Raw genomic sequence first — 14,617 nt, 5'->3', positions numbered from 1 at the left:
AAATAAGAAGATACGACGTTCTGAACTACAATTGCCATGATCCTGTGGGGCGATCCCGCTGATGAGTGAGCGGTGTGCGAGCCCAACCTGTGTGCAATCATTGGTAGTTTCTAGAATTGACTACGGTAATGCCACTCTTGCAGGAACCCCTAAAGTCCACCTTGCCCCCATCAAATCCGTTCTCAACCTTGCTGCCAGACTTATCGCTGGCTGCAAACGATTTGACCACATCTCCCCCGTTCTCAAGGAGCTCAAATGGCTCTCGATTGAAGGCAGAACCACCTATAAAACTGCTTGCATTATCCACAAAGCCCTCCATCAAAATTTCCCATCTTACCTCTCCGGCAAACTCCACAAAGTGGGCTGCACCAGAACACTGAGGAGCACTAACGCTCTTATACTTGTCCCTCCTCTACTATAAAAGAAAACTACACAATCTTGCTCTTTCTCTGGAAATGCACCCTCTGTCTGGAATGCTCTCCGTAAAGAGCTACGCTGTAACCCCTCATACCCCTGCTTCAAGAAAGAGCTCAAGCTGCTCCTTCTTAACAAATCTTGGGGCTCTTAATTATTTTTACTCTGACACTAATCTTCCACTCCCACTCTGCCTTACACTGCTCTAACCCATTCCATCACTCCCCCTCTACTATCTTCGATCTGCTGTTTTAACCTCGATCTTCCACGTTTTGCACCTTCCAAATTCTGTGCCACATGTGCAAATTGCCCATTTTATTATTCCAAGTACTCAAATGCTATTTTTTAACTGTATGTAATAAGTCTCTTGTAAAGCGCTCTGATACTCTTGGGTCCATCCAGCTCTATATAAAACCTTTAAAATAAAATAAATAACCTTTAGAGAAAGTGTCTCAATATAGAACAGCCGTACGTTTAAATCCGCGACTATTAGCTCGAGAACTGGAATGAATCCTCTGTACGCCTGACTAACAGACACTCTGTTTGGCGGGCGTATAGCGGATTAATTCCGGTTCTCAAGCTAATAGTCGTGGATTTAATAGGACAGCTGTTCTATGTCGAGACACTTTGATTCAAGACGGGAAATGCTTAATGTGTATTGGCCTAGCATATACGGCTGTGATTGGTTAAAACATGTAGCGGACCAGAGAGGAAAAATTGGTGTGAAAGAGTGACTTGAATCCTCAACCATGCATTGGTTGAAAGAATATTGGCACAATGGTGCTTATTGGTTAATGACGTTTTTTAAGGCAGGACCCGCAGAGATTCAAATATCGGCAGGATTTATCGGGCCTCGTCGAAGGAGAACGTTCTACACAGATAGAAAGACGGTGAGTGACTGGTTGGCATTAGAATGTTACAAGGGAGGACAAGAGACTAGTATAGCGATTAATTTGGTGATTTCAATTTTTAAAATATTTTTTTTAGCACGATAACGCTATTAACACCTTCGCTGCGGCGGCTATTCCACCCCATTGCCAAGGGGGCGGGGCGGCCGCGCAGCACGCCCATGCTGGTGACGGAACCGCTCTGTCACCAGCCTCGGTTGAGCTGTGTAGTTCCGTGGTTTGTGGGTGAGGTTCGGTGGTTCCGAACCCGTTCAATAAAGATCGTCGGAAATAGACGATTTTGGTGTCAGCAGACCGCAAATCACGAGTGTAGTGTGTACGAGTGTTTTCGCATTAATCAATCAATGAGAACATTACGTATTTAGGGATTTGGTTTGAACCTTTGGGTTCCATTTTGTGTGCGGCAGCCATTTTGTGTGGTTGCCCTCACATAGGCCGATGACTGCGGCCGAATGAGTCCTTGAGACACGTACACCTTAGCTGACTTCTGAATGACCTGGCCGAACTGACTCCTTGCCCGAGGCTGACCTCGCTGAGTAAGTTCCTTGTTAAGCAGCTGGTCAGATAAAGATCAAAGAGCAGGACATGCCAGCGTTTACAGTACACTGCACCCACCTTTCTATCTTGTTTCCAATCTGTTTCTGCTCCTTCCTTTACGACATAATCACTGATTTGGGTTGAGGGTTTTATGATGGGGTTGTCCGGCCTGATCGAACAGAAACTGGAATGTGCTTGGTCATTTCTGGTGGGCTGGACAACGGAAAGTGGGATTGTCGTCATACGCTACCTTTGAAATGTCATGTTCCTATTGGTCAGTTTGTATGAATCCGATGCTAATTTGGAATGTTGCCTGAGGCTTGATTTTGGGCATAAAAGACCATGCTCCGCTCATTGAATTTGTGCAGTTTCTAGCGAACCACCCGTGTTGTGCTTCGTAGACCTCTGTTCCTGGTTGCAACCAATAAACTTTGGTCCTTGACGTCATCGAGAAGTATCCCGTGTCTCTGTTTGCCAAGGCAGGGGAACTCGAAGGCATCGGGCGATTTCCCTGACGCCACTGGGTTCTAAAACCCGGTTCTTCAGCTGTGCTCATGACGGAACAGTTCCGTCATGGCCCCGCCCACTCAATGGAACGCCCAGCGCAGGCGTGGAATCCACGCCACGCAGGCGCGGCGAGCGGGCCATGACGGAACCGCTCCGTCATCAGCACAGCGCTACCGCAGCTGATGACGGAGCGGTACCGTCATCAGCATCGAAGGAGTTAAGAAAACGTGGAGAATACAACCAAGGGCTGAAATAGAGATATCATTTTAATAGGTGAGTCATGTAACTAACAAAGGAATACTTAGTAGTTTATTCATCATCTAACATAGTGCGTCATTCCTGAATATATGTTGGATCTCTCTTGTAGTACAACTGCATGAAGATTAAGGACCAGGAAATAAAATCAAGCCCACATAAACGACTGGGGCATTTTAGGTGAGCGGCATCTTGCAAGATATTATAGAGAGGAAATACAGAATGAACTCTTGCTAATGGAAAGGGAATTTAAAGCGCCAATTGTTTGGCGCATACTTAATAGACTATAACGCTTATTAGCAAGATGTAGTAATGCCCTTCTCCTTATATCTTTAGATATTTTCAGCACATAACGAATGACTGTGATAAATGAAACAGGAAACCTTACTGATTGATCAACTTAATATGTAAGGTGAGAACTTTTGGGGACAATAGGTCAGAATCTAATAAAAACCTGGACCAATACAGACAGTTATATTATAAAAAATGTTTTAATTTTCAGATTATTCAAGTGGCAATTGAAAGCCAAGAAAAGGATGAAGAAGATTAAAGTAAGCTATGAAGAAGTGGAAGTCAAGGATCATTAATATAGCACATGTCTTCTATAAATTAGAGGTGTGATTAATGTGATTTCTTTATTTTTATATATGGATCAGGTAATTTCTTATGAAATTTGGTTGTATAGAAATTATGAGGCAAAAGATGGATGGAAATATGATAATATGAGTTCAGTACGGGATCTTTAAAGAGTTAAAATGTTCAGTTTTTCTTCATCTTGAGTGACTAAACTTGGTAGAATGTATATAGGCAGGAGATACTATTTCCTGATACTTTATAAACACATGGGTCTATTGAGGATGATTTCTTTGTAAATATGACAATTCTATGCAGATAGTTTTTGTGGATATATCTTTGGTTATTTGTTTTTACAATTTCAGCCCTGATGATGTCCCTTGAGGATGAAACTCGTTGACTGATTTAGTGTGTGGAGTCTGATTTAAACTATGGCATACAGCACAGTGATTGGAAATAGTAGTACAATACGTTTGAAATGAACTATGATTGATACAATAAAGAAGAAGAAATTCTTTTGAATCGAATCTACTGCCTAAGGACTGGTTTTTGGAAGATTTTTTCTATTTGATTGACATACGAATTGATATATTTTTTGGTGCTCCTCCTGTTTGTATATATTGTTTTGTATCACAGTGGTCATTGGGCGGCGGACTACGAGGAGTGAGCCCCACAGTTCGATAGAATATTCATAATAAATTCCAATAATCAAGTTGTGCGCTGTGGTGCTAAGCCCTCACCGCTGAAGCATAGCATATTCTGTTATTCTGTTCACTTTTGTGACGTTCTGAAATATTAAGTGATAGTTAAATGATTCCTCAAGGAATATCTGTATCTTGTTATTGATTATACCCAGTTTCTTGGAGACTAGTGGGTTGCCCTATTTTCGTTTTAGGGTCTGAAACTGGCAGTTCCATAAACTGTAAGAGAAAAGCAGCTATTGTGGGCAGGTGGTTAGAGCTTTGATTCACCATTGGTCCAGCTCAACCAATACGCTGTATCTGATATCACAGAGTACAGCACCTTACTGGACCGGTTGTGGAAGTTGTCTGGGTTTCAGCAAATTTATTGTCTAGTGTAGATCCTTTAAAGATACAGCGCTTCTTTGAAAGAATGGCACTTCCTCTATATTGCACCTTAGTGCAGTTCATGAGATTTACAGAACTTGATCCAAGGTACGTTTATTTCAGTTTCAACACCATCATCAACCAAACAGAACAACCAAAGATGTGACAAAAAAGGGCAACCATCAAGCCTCCTCCGCCTACTACTATATTCCTAAAACCCTGAATGAAAATTGATGTTAAGCTATATCCATTGATTGTTCCCTCTCCATCTTTTCTTCCAAACCATCCTCTCCTTACTCACCATGATCTGCATGCCTTATTGTCTCTGAGTAGCCTATTCTGTCACATAACTTTAAGCCACACTGTTACAACATTTCTGTAAACTGACCACACGTCTCATCACAAATCACAAACTATCCTTATTTGTAACCATTCCCTGCAGTCTTACAATTAACAATTTCTGATACCCTCCCAGCCTATCTACTGATCCCACCTTCCATTAGCATGAGCTCACGCTAATGATCTCACCAAACTCAAGATTTTACAACGTATGCTTTTACCACTCATTGTTTATATATATATTTATATGTATGAACAATGTATTTTGTGGGAGGAGACTCCACACCCCCCTGAACTTACCTTATATGTGTGGTAAAGGCAAACGTTGTAAAAGCATATGCATTCTAAAAACGTGTGGTAAAAAATGGGTGGTAAAGGTACAACAAGGTAAAAACCTCATTGTAAAGGCTGTTTCCCCTTCTTTAGGTTGGGGGTTATGTGGGTCATTTCTTTTTCACTTTTCCGTCACAGTATAATGATGGATCAATACAGTGATTAAGAAGATTCAAGTGGTACCTTTCTAAAAATACTCTTATGTCGGCTTCTAGCTGAATGAAATTAAACACCTGAATAATTCTTCACTACATAGGTATTGCTACAAGGAGCGGGGCAAGTTTTGGAACAAAGTTCCACACGATATTGATATCTTGAAGGATCCAGGTATTTTCAAGTAAAGAATAAATATATATCTCATTCATGCCAATAATGAATACACATTCTAGGAATGTGCCATGACATCAGGTGTTTTATTGCATAATAAAAATATATTAGGTTTGGATTATCTCCCGTCACCCTATATCATTCCTATATTCCTGTCCAGGTCTTGTGTACCCCTGTCGATAATTTTGTCTTCATGCCACTGTTTTTGTAAGGTGGTGACATGCATGTGCCAAATATTCTGAGCAGGAGGACCAGATTATGTAACATATTACTGCTGCCTATACAACTAGAAGTACTAGCCTGCCTTCTGAGTGACTGGTGATAAAAGAACACTCGGGGTCTATAGCTACACAAATGCAAGATACTGTCCCTTACAAATTAGGCATGCCTTACTGTGCACTGTGATGACCTGCGATTGTTCACCGTGATGAGCAGATAGACCTATGCAGTTTGATGGCATGAGCTGTATAGCGCCACTTCATCAACTATGTGGCATCATAGGGTACAACCCTAACATTCTTGATTGTATTGGCCCCCCAATATCACTACATTTATAATGTCAACCAGTTGATCTATCACACACTACAATAGGAAAAGGAGGTTGTCATATCAAAAGGTGCACCCTCGATAAAAAAGCACACAAAGTGTTTTAAAGTGCCCTCACCCACTAATAGTGCCATGCTTTGTCATTGGGCGTGCTACTACATCTCAGCACAGACCAACACCTAGGATGGAGCAAAAAGGTTTGATGGAAAGACATACTAGGAGGGCATCCACCGTGCAGAAAAACATTAGTTAAAACTACCTCAGTGATGTCCCTAAACACTCTACCATGTGTTTTTACCCATCCCCTTATACACTGCGCCCCACAGCCCATTTCCCCGGATATTGCACAAGTATCACTTCCGACCAGATATAATGAAACCTACAGCATGTGCCCACCCCTCCCTTCCTCCTTCCTATGAAGCATGTATTACCAACCTATTGTTCAGTTGTGCATTCAATTCTAGTTTATGTTCACACAACCGTAGGCCACCTATATGCAACAGAAACGAATAAATCCGTTTTAATGATCCTGACGTTCACAGGTTGACTTCATCATCCTTAGCAATGTCATATTAAATGTAATGGAAATCGATTCACCAGTTTCCAATCCTCAGGAAAGTGATAAGTGATCCTTTCTTCCAAGGAGATGAAAAAGAACTGCCTCAGCGCTCTGAAGTGGCTAAAAGGTGGCACACCATTTACCTTGTGAATATGAAGTAATATGAATAAATAGACACATAAGTAAATAAGAAAGATCACGTTTGCAAATGAACAAAAAAGGTGGAAAACAAGTTTGCACTGCTTTGCTATAATTGTTTGCAACAATTTTCTAGTTGGAAAGTAGTGCTACATTACAGGCACAACCTAATTAAATTGTATTATGTAAGTAACAGAAGTACAAAAAAATGAAAGCTGACAATTCTGTAACACATGCGATGGAATGGGTGATGGTGTATTTCAACCTCATTTGCCGGGGAAATAAATGGCGACGTTGGACAAAATGATGTAAAACAGTATTTTTTTTGAGAGGAAGCACATTCTTTAAGTAAAGAAAATTCGTGACCTCAGTACATCTAGACTTCAATATCCAAATTAATTTTGCATATAACTTGAAAGAACGACTCAGTTTGGTGGACTTTGGTCCAGTAGTGTCACGTTACAAGAGTCACTCTTAAATCAATTGAATTCTAGATTCCACTTTGATGACAGTTTTTAAGAAGGGCGAAAAGCTCTTACTGATGTTTGTCAGAATCTTTGTGCTATGCAAATATCGGTGCATTCTAGAGAATGTATGGAACAATTGAAATTATCAGATTTCTCAAGGACTAGATTTTGGAAGAGTCTGTCTATGTTCTACGATGTGCAGGCTTTTATAAGGAAGGTATTGAAGAACCATTCTGGAATAAATTTTCTTTTTTTTAATGTTTACTTTTCTCTTCGTCCATTTTAACAAGGAGGGGGATCTCTCCACTTAGCCCCTGCAAATTTAAGTGTGGGTGCTCTAAACCATCCTTCTCCTGACCCCTTTCCACCTTCAGTTTTTTTACCCCCGTCCCAGTCATTCCCTAGTGTGCCCCCACCTCCTGCCGCTAAGATTGCTGTGACTCTTTTTCAACAACTAGACATATACCTTTTCCACAAAAACACACCTGGTATTTCATAATTTTGACATTCTCCATAATAAGGTTCTGTCAGCTTGATTTCGTCCATCTGACGTCCTTCTTTTCTCACTATCGAATTTCACAGATACAAAAGCAAGACTACAAACGAAACGCATTATAGGCTCACACAGGCTACAGCGCAATTGCTACATAATTGATGGTTACATTTCAGCTGCCCCAGGTAGTGCACACCATGACGGTGGCTAAATTGGTTCATCAGCAGCATACACGACTGTCAGTCCACCTATATCCTCCTCACCTGTAGGCTGCCTCAGGGAGACTGCACCTAGAGGCCGACGTTTTTCATTATGGACATTCCTCTTTTGACCCCTGATAACATCACAACATTGACCCCTAGATAGAGTTTTACCTTCAGCAGTCTCTTTTTTGCTGTTGGGGAATTTGTGAAATAGCAACGAATGAAAGCTACTGAAAGTAGAGTGTGCTCCTGAAACCCTGTTTACGTTTTGTTCCTACAGCCATAATAATAATTTCTAGCGAAACATAAGGAGTGGAAACATGCCTTTTATTGCTGCTCCTGCCGTCACGACCTTTGATACTACAGGTAGCAAGTGCATTCTCAGAGGTAGCAAGGGGAAACCAGCTTCTAACCTTGTCTGCCCATGAAGGATTTGCCCCTACCTGATGTCCATGCCTCACGCCCAGCCCCTGACACCCCCATCCCAGCATCCCAGTGCAAGTACAGAAATATAGTCCATATTAATTTATGCTGATAGCTTCTTCTCATTTCTTATTAATCATCCTTCATCAACATGTATCTGACTGCACTGCCAGTCTTATTAGTATTTACCGAATGCTTTTGGTAAATGCACAGAGTTTCTGTTCAAAATACTCTTCATTCAGAGATGTGCAAACAAACGCAAACAAAGAGAATGACAATTCTTAGGATTTCAGATAGTATGGCTATTTCTGAAACGTGGGCCAGAACCCGAGAGCTCCTATGTATGACCAAGCAATGAGAAGTGTGGCTCACTGGTTAGAGCAGGCAGACCCTGAAGCAGAGGTCAGACCCGGGACCAGGGTTCAATTCCCGACGCGGCAGGGTCTTGAGCTCAAATGTCCATGGACTCGATAATTCTCGCTTCGGTGCCTGACCTGATCATGGGTTCACACTCTGCAACTCTGGGCATTAAGCTTGCTTAATCTCCACAACGGCCCCCCGCGGCGGGATGGCTGGCTTTCACCTTGGGGATGCCCTGTAGGGGCTATCTCACAGGGAAAAGCCAGGACGGGTTCCCAAGGCAAGCGCGGAGATACCCCTTCGGGGGTCGATTCAGGCGCTATATAAGAAACATAATAATAATAATAATAATAAGACGGGTTCCCAAGGCAAGCGCGGAGATACCCCTTCGGTGGTCGATTCAGGCGCTATATAAGAAACATAATAATAATAATAATGGAAATACTAAGACTTGGGTTAGTTCTCAGGTACATATTTAAGGCAATGGATTCAGATATTTCAAGGTTGAAAGTTCTTGTGTGTAAGAAGAGCACTGCATATTCTAAAACGGGGTTCAGAACCTGTGAGTTTTCAGGTATTGGGCTAACTCAGCAAATTTTAGCCCAATTGTAGTAGTTTTCAGGAATGGGAATAAACCTGCCAATTCTGAAACATGGATAAGTGCCTTAGGGCCAGATTTAGAGTTTGTTGAACAGGGTGCTTGGTCAAAAACTTAATGGAGTAACCTGTCCTGCAAACCCCGGGTCCACACATTTCATTTAGAATTGGACAGACCATCAGCAGCGCACCAGTTGTCTCTGTCAATTGAATGCTTCAGTTGACAGCCTGAAAGAGCAGGGGCCATCAGAGGAAGGGTATTACACCTTCTACCCTACTTCGGGTGGAAGGTGTGATGTCCTTCTTTTTAGTCAGGGTAGCGGAAATAATGGCGAAATTTGCTCTGCCACCCTGATGGACTGTGATACATCTGCTAAACTTTAGATTTCGGTCTTAGATGTCTAAGATATGGAGGTAGAATACCAAATTCTGAAATATTGACAGGCACAAGAGAGACAGTGGGTATTACAATAGAAATGCAAAGACTGGACTCCAAGCCTAAGAGTTATTCGGTCTGAGGCTCGTGCTACTGATTCTAAGACATATACTGAAATTTGTGATGTCTCAGGGATAAATAAAGCATTATAGATTCTCAGTGTTGGGTCAAAGTTTGAGAGTCCTGAGGTGTGAAGACAGACAGAAAAGTCATGATTTTGGATCAGACTTTCACTCTTTTAATTAATGAAAATAGCCTAAAAATGCAAACGTTTGGGTTAGAATCGAGAGTGCTAATGGTTTAGAAAATTCAATGCATATTCCTTTTTTGAATAATATTCAAATAGAATCAATACACCTGTACAACAGAAAAGAGAAACAATTATTTGAAGATTAAAGAGGATAGATTTACAATAATACCATATCAAAATATATGTATAAATATCATCATCATTAACAAGCTTATTTGGATTTTTGTACAAACCATAAAAGCAACACAATATAAACAAACCATGCAATCCAAGAGTAAAAATACACTGAAAATGTATACATTAAAACATGCTGAGCATCATTTACATTTACATTTACATTTAAAAATCCATCCACAAAGGTTCACAGATCCACAGAGGTTCATAGATCAATACTGTTTATCAATCTTATTGCAGCTTTTAAAAAACAAACTACTTTAAAAACAATATCTTCCAATAGCAGTTGTAAAAAGAAAAGGGCTGGTCACGCATGGGTAAACTTTCCATGTTACAACAGAGGAATCATGTAGGCATTCCTCTGTACAGCATAAAAATGACAAAACATTAAAATGAAAAGTATCCTGTGGAGACACAATGTTGCAGCCACAGGCATCATGGGTGTGGACATCTTTCCTGCCCCGAGGAAAAGCTAACAAGTAGTGAACTAAGTCCAACCTGAATCTAGTGAGTAAAAAGCATTTGTAATTACACTTTACAATTGAAATGTAAGGATCCATTGTATGAACTGATTTCAACTAAATATATCTACGCACACTGGACATCTGACTGGCGGCTTCTTCTCTGGCAGTGGTCCTTTGACTCATACAATGTTCTCATTACAATTGTGATCTGCCTTAACTATATTCTCAGGGGTGTTAATTAGTACGGCCCTACCCAAGCTCTGCTAGGCTTCCTTAACTTCGCGAGCCAGAGAATATGATGAGTGGTCAGACAATCTTTCAATATGTCTTTATTCAGCTTGTATCATTCCTTGTCCAAATATCTAGCCAAAGGAGAAGTGGACAGAGAGCCATTATATTGGTTACATAACCTACTCACAGTTCCTCAAGTACTGCAAAAGTTGAAACACTTTGTGGAACACATAGGAGATGTCTTAAAAATATTTTCAACTGTCTGCAACGCATTATGTTTAATACACCCAGATCCCACTTCCATTGGCCACTTTAGAGACACATTCGGCGTGGTAAACCTGCAATAATGCCCTGCAGGGTCTTCTGCCCAGCCTGGTAGAAAAAATTGAAAACCGCTGCATTGGCCCCTGTAAAATTGTTTTTTGTTCTCAATTCCCACGGGACTCCAGCATAGGAATGAGTAAAAAATATGCCTAAATATTAAGCATGGGCGGAAAATCCGTTTCGCTCGCGGATTTTGCGGATTTTCGGTAAATTCGCAATCCGCGAGATTTGCGAATCTCCCGCAAAATCCGCAAATCCGCGAGCAGCGGATTTTGCTCGCACTGTTCGCACTGTTCGCATGAGTTCGCGCCCCGCGAATAAGTGCAAAATTGCAGAAATACGATCTTAGCAAAACTGAAACTACTTACCAGGTTCAAAAGTTCAGGCTCATCATTAGTAGCCATTTCCTGTAGTGCTTCCTGAGGGGCCCCTCCAGAGTTCAGTTGCCAGTTGAAACTATTATGTGACCCTGCTCTGAACCTCAGAATAGTTACACATATGCCACAAAGGTCCTGAATTACAGCTAAGGGAGACAAGCAGGAGCCAGGCTGGAAGTTCAAATCCATTAATCAGCCCCTAATTCATTATTGTCAGTTGGGGCAGGGCAGGTGTTGTAACTAATTTTGCAACAATAAAAGCACTTAGCAAGTGCAAAAGATCACTAATCAGGAAGCACTAAGGAAGCAGGTGCCAGCTAAAAAAATATTCTGTGACACATTAATCAGCCCCAAATTAATTCAGGTCACTTGAGGCAGGGAAGGTGTGCTTGCGTTGCCACAATAATGTACACTGACTGGACAACCAGAGGGTGCTGTGATGAAACAGAGGGTGGCATGGGTGGGCCAGAGGGTGGCATGAGTAGTCAGAGAGTGGCAGTGGTGACAGAGAGTGGCAGTGATGAAGAAGAGTGTCCCAAACAGGCTGGACACGTAGAAACAACAAGTTCGCGAAACTTGCGACCCGACAGGTAAGTTCGCAATTTGCGACATTGTACAAAACCCTCGCGAACTGGCAGAAACCCGCGCAAACACACAAAAAAAAATCCGCAAATTCGCGAGAATTCGCGGATTTTGCGGATTGCGAGTTCGCAAATCCGCAAAATTCGCGAACGCGAGATTCGCAAAATTCGCCCATTCTTACCAAATATGAAAATCAACTAATGTATGGTTTCCCAGATGAAAAGATGTAGTTTTTATTGAACGGGTGCCTACACGCATCACACAGAATCTGCTGACGTTGAGTTATAAATCCGGGTCTCCCATGAATGCTGCAAAAGAGTCCAGCAGTGCCTGCAGACCCCTTGCAGTTTTGGCCATTAAGACTACATTATCTGCATAAAGTAATACAGGCAGTGGATGGGACTAAACCAGTGGACAATCTGCGGGGGTATCTAGCAAGGCCTGCTCCAACTTGTTTACATATAAGGTAAATAAAAAAGGGGCCAAGATCCATCCTTGTCTCACCCCCTACCAATATATTAAAATAGCGGGTACAATCAAAACTTTAGAGTAACGCACTGAGGCCACAGTATTAGCATGGAGGTCTGTTTGAAAATAAATTATGTCCCGAGCCACACATATAGAAGACATATGCTGCCACAGTTTGTCCCTGTTAACTCAATCAAAGGCCAAGGTGAGATTCAAGAAAGCTAAATGAAAGAACCTGAACGATCAACAGTGTTTTATGTAGAACCAGATACAAATGTAGACATTGTTCCACTGTCGATCTACCTGTCTGAAAACCATACTGCCATCTGATAAAATGTTATGTGCAACACTAGTCTATCCAAGAGGGCCGCCCCACCAGCCTAAACAGTGAGTTAATCAGTGGAATGGGCCTATAATATCGGAGGTTGTCCCTGTCACCCTTTTATAAACACAGGAACAATGATAGAGGTGGCCCATGATTGTGGAAGACCCTCCAAGACTGTTGTATTCAAAGTTTGAGTCAGTACTAGGGCCCAAACCTCAATCTCATTGACGTATAAGTCTAGTGGCATACTCCCAGGTCCTGGGGCCTTAATATTGGATAACCCTTGTATTCCCTTTTTAACTTAGTGTAATGTTAATAACAACTTGGAAGTACCTTCGTCCATATTTCCTCCATTGACATAATTTGTAGGGGAAACGCTGTTGTTAGTTCCCTATAAATGGGAAACCTAACTGACTTCAGTGACTTGTAAGCCAAGTGATGCTACATCATCTGATACAAAAATGGGGTATTAATAATGCTCCAAATTTTAGCCCTGAATCTCAGCGTGTTCGCCTCTAATAAATTGTTGCATGCTATGCCTCTTAATGCATTCTTCTGTCTCCCAGTTTCCAACTTATACTTCTTATGGCAAATTTTAATGAGGGTAGAATCCCTTGGTTTGGTATTTAAAATGCCTTAACGTCTGGGACCACCTCCAATCAAACCATTTGGGTGCCATATTGTGCTTCTGGGGCGCAGAGACTTCCAGAAGGGTGGACACTGTATGACAGATCGTTATAACCCCTTCACTGCGGCGGTTCAAATGGGTTTGGGCATGGAGCTGTGGTGCTCATGATGGAGCCCAACCCGGGCCCCTGGCCCCATCTGGGAGACCGGAGGCGCTGGGGACGCCTCCCCGGGCCCTCCCGGACCCCATCCAGGGCTTCCTGCCACGCGGCAGGCCCAGGAACAGACCCGGGGCTGGGGCAACATCCTGGCCCGTCCAGCTGCCGGCTGAGGACCGCTAGGCCGAGAGTACCTTGTCCCTATCAATCCGGAGGAAAATTACCCATATTTCTTGTAATCCGTGCACACAAGGTGACAGAGGGGACCCAGGGCGAAAAAGTGCGCGAGCTCCCGGAGCCCTCGCTCGGATCCGGGAGGCGAATGGCACCTCATCGGGACTTCCAGGGAAGTCCGGCGATCTGGTCGCTACATAGGAAAGCATTGCGGGCGACCAGATGGCCGAGGCGAGAGGGGCGACAAGATTGCCGCGGCCGAAATGACACCAATCTGCCTGCCCCAGGCCTGTAGGGATCAGGAGCTGCAGGGCTCCGGGGCTCCCTGCCGCGCGGCAGGACCCAGGACGGAGCCCCCGGTATGGAGGCCACCCTCTCAGGGGCCCCGGACGGGGCTCCCAAAACCCAGCGGAGCAAGGGGAGGCTCCCTGGGCACCACGGAACCCAGTCCCGGGCCTTTGGCAGTGCGGCAGGCCGGAGGGACGGGGCCCTGGGCCCAAGCACCCCACTCGGGGCCCGGCGAGGCCCCTGGACCCTGCAGGGGCTCCCAGGCCCAGAGGCGCAGGGGAAGCCTACCCCGGGTCCTCCGGACCCCGTCCCAGGCACCCTGCCACGCGGCAGGACCCAGGACGGACCCCCGGGCAAGGAGGCCAACCTCCCCGGGGCAACTGAGGGCCCCAGGACGGAGCTCCTGAACCCAGCCAAGCACGGGGAGGCACCCCGGGCACCACGGAACCCAGTGCCGGGCCTTTGACAGTGCGGCAGGCCGGAGGACAGGGCCCCGGGCCAGAGCACCCCATCCGGGGCCCGGGGACCCCAAGGCTCAGAGGCACAGGGGTAGCCTTCCCCGGGCCCTCCGGAACCCATCCCGGGCACCCTGCCACGCGGAAGGACCCAGGACGGTTCCCCGGCCGGAGCTCTTGAACCCAGCCAGGCTCCCCAGGCACAACGGACACCGCTAGCCCGAGAGGGGTCCCAGAG

The sequence above is a fragment of the Lissotriton vulgaris genome, chromosome 11, assembly GCF_964263255.1.
Source record: "Lissotriton vulgaris chromosome 11, aLisVul1.2, whole genome shotgun sequence".
Lineage (NCBI taxonomy): Eukaryota > Metazoa > Chordata > Amphibia > Caudata > Salamandridae > Lissotriton > Lissotriton vulgaris.
The sequence above is the reverse complement of the archived record's forward strand: the minus strand, read 5'-3'. Positions refer to the sequence as shown.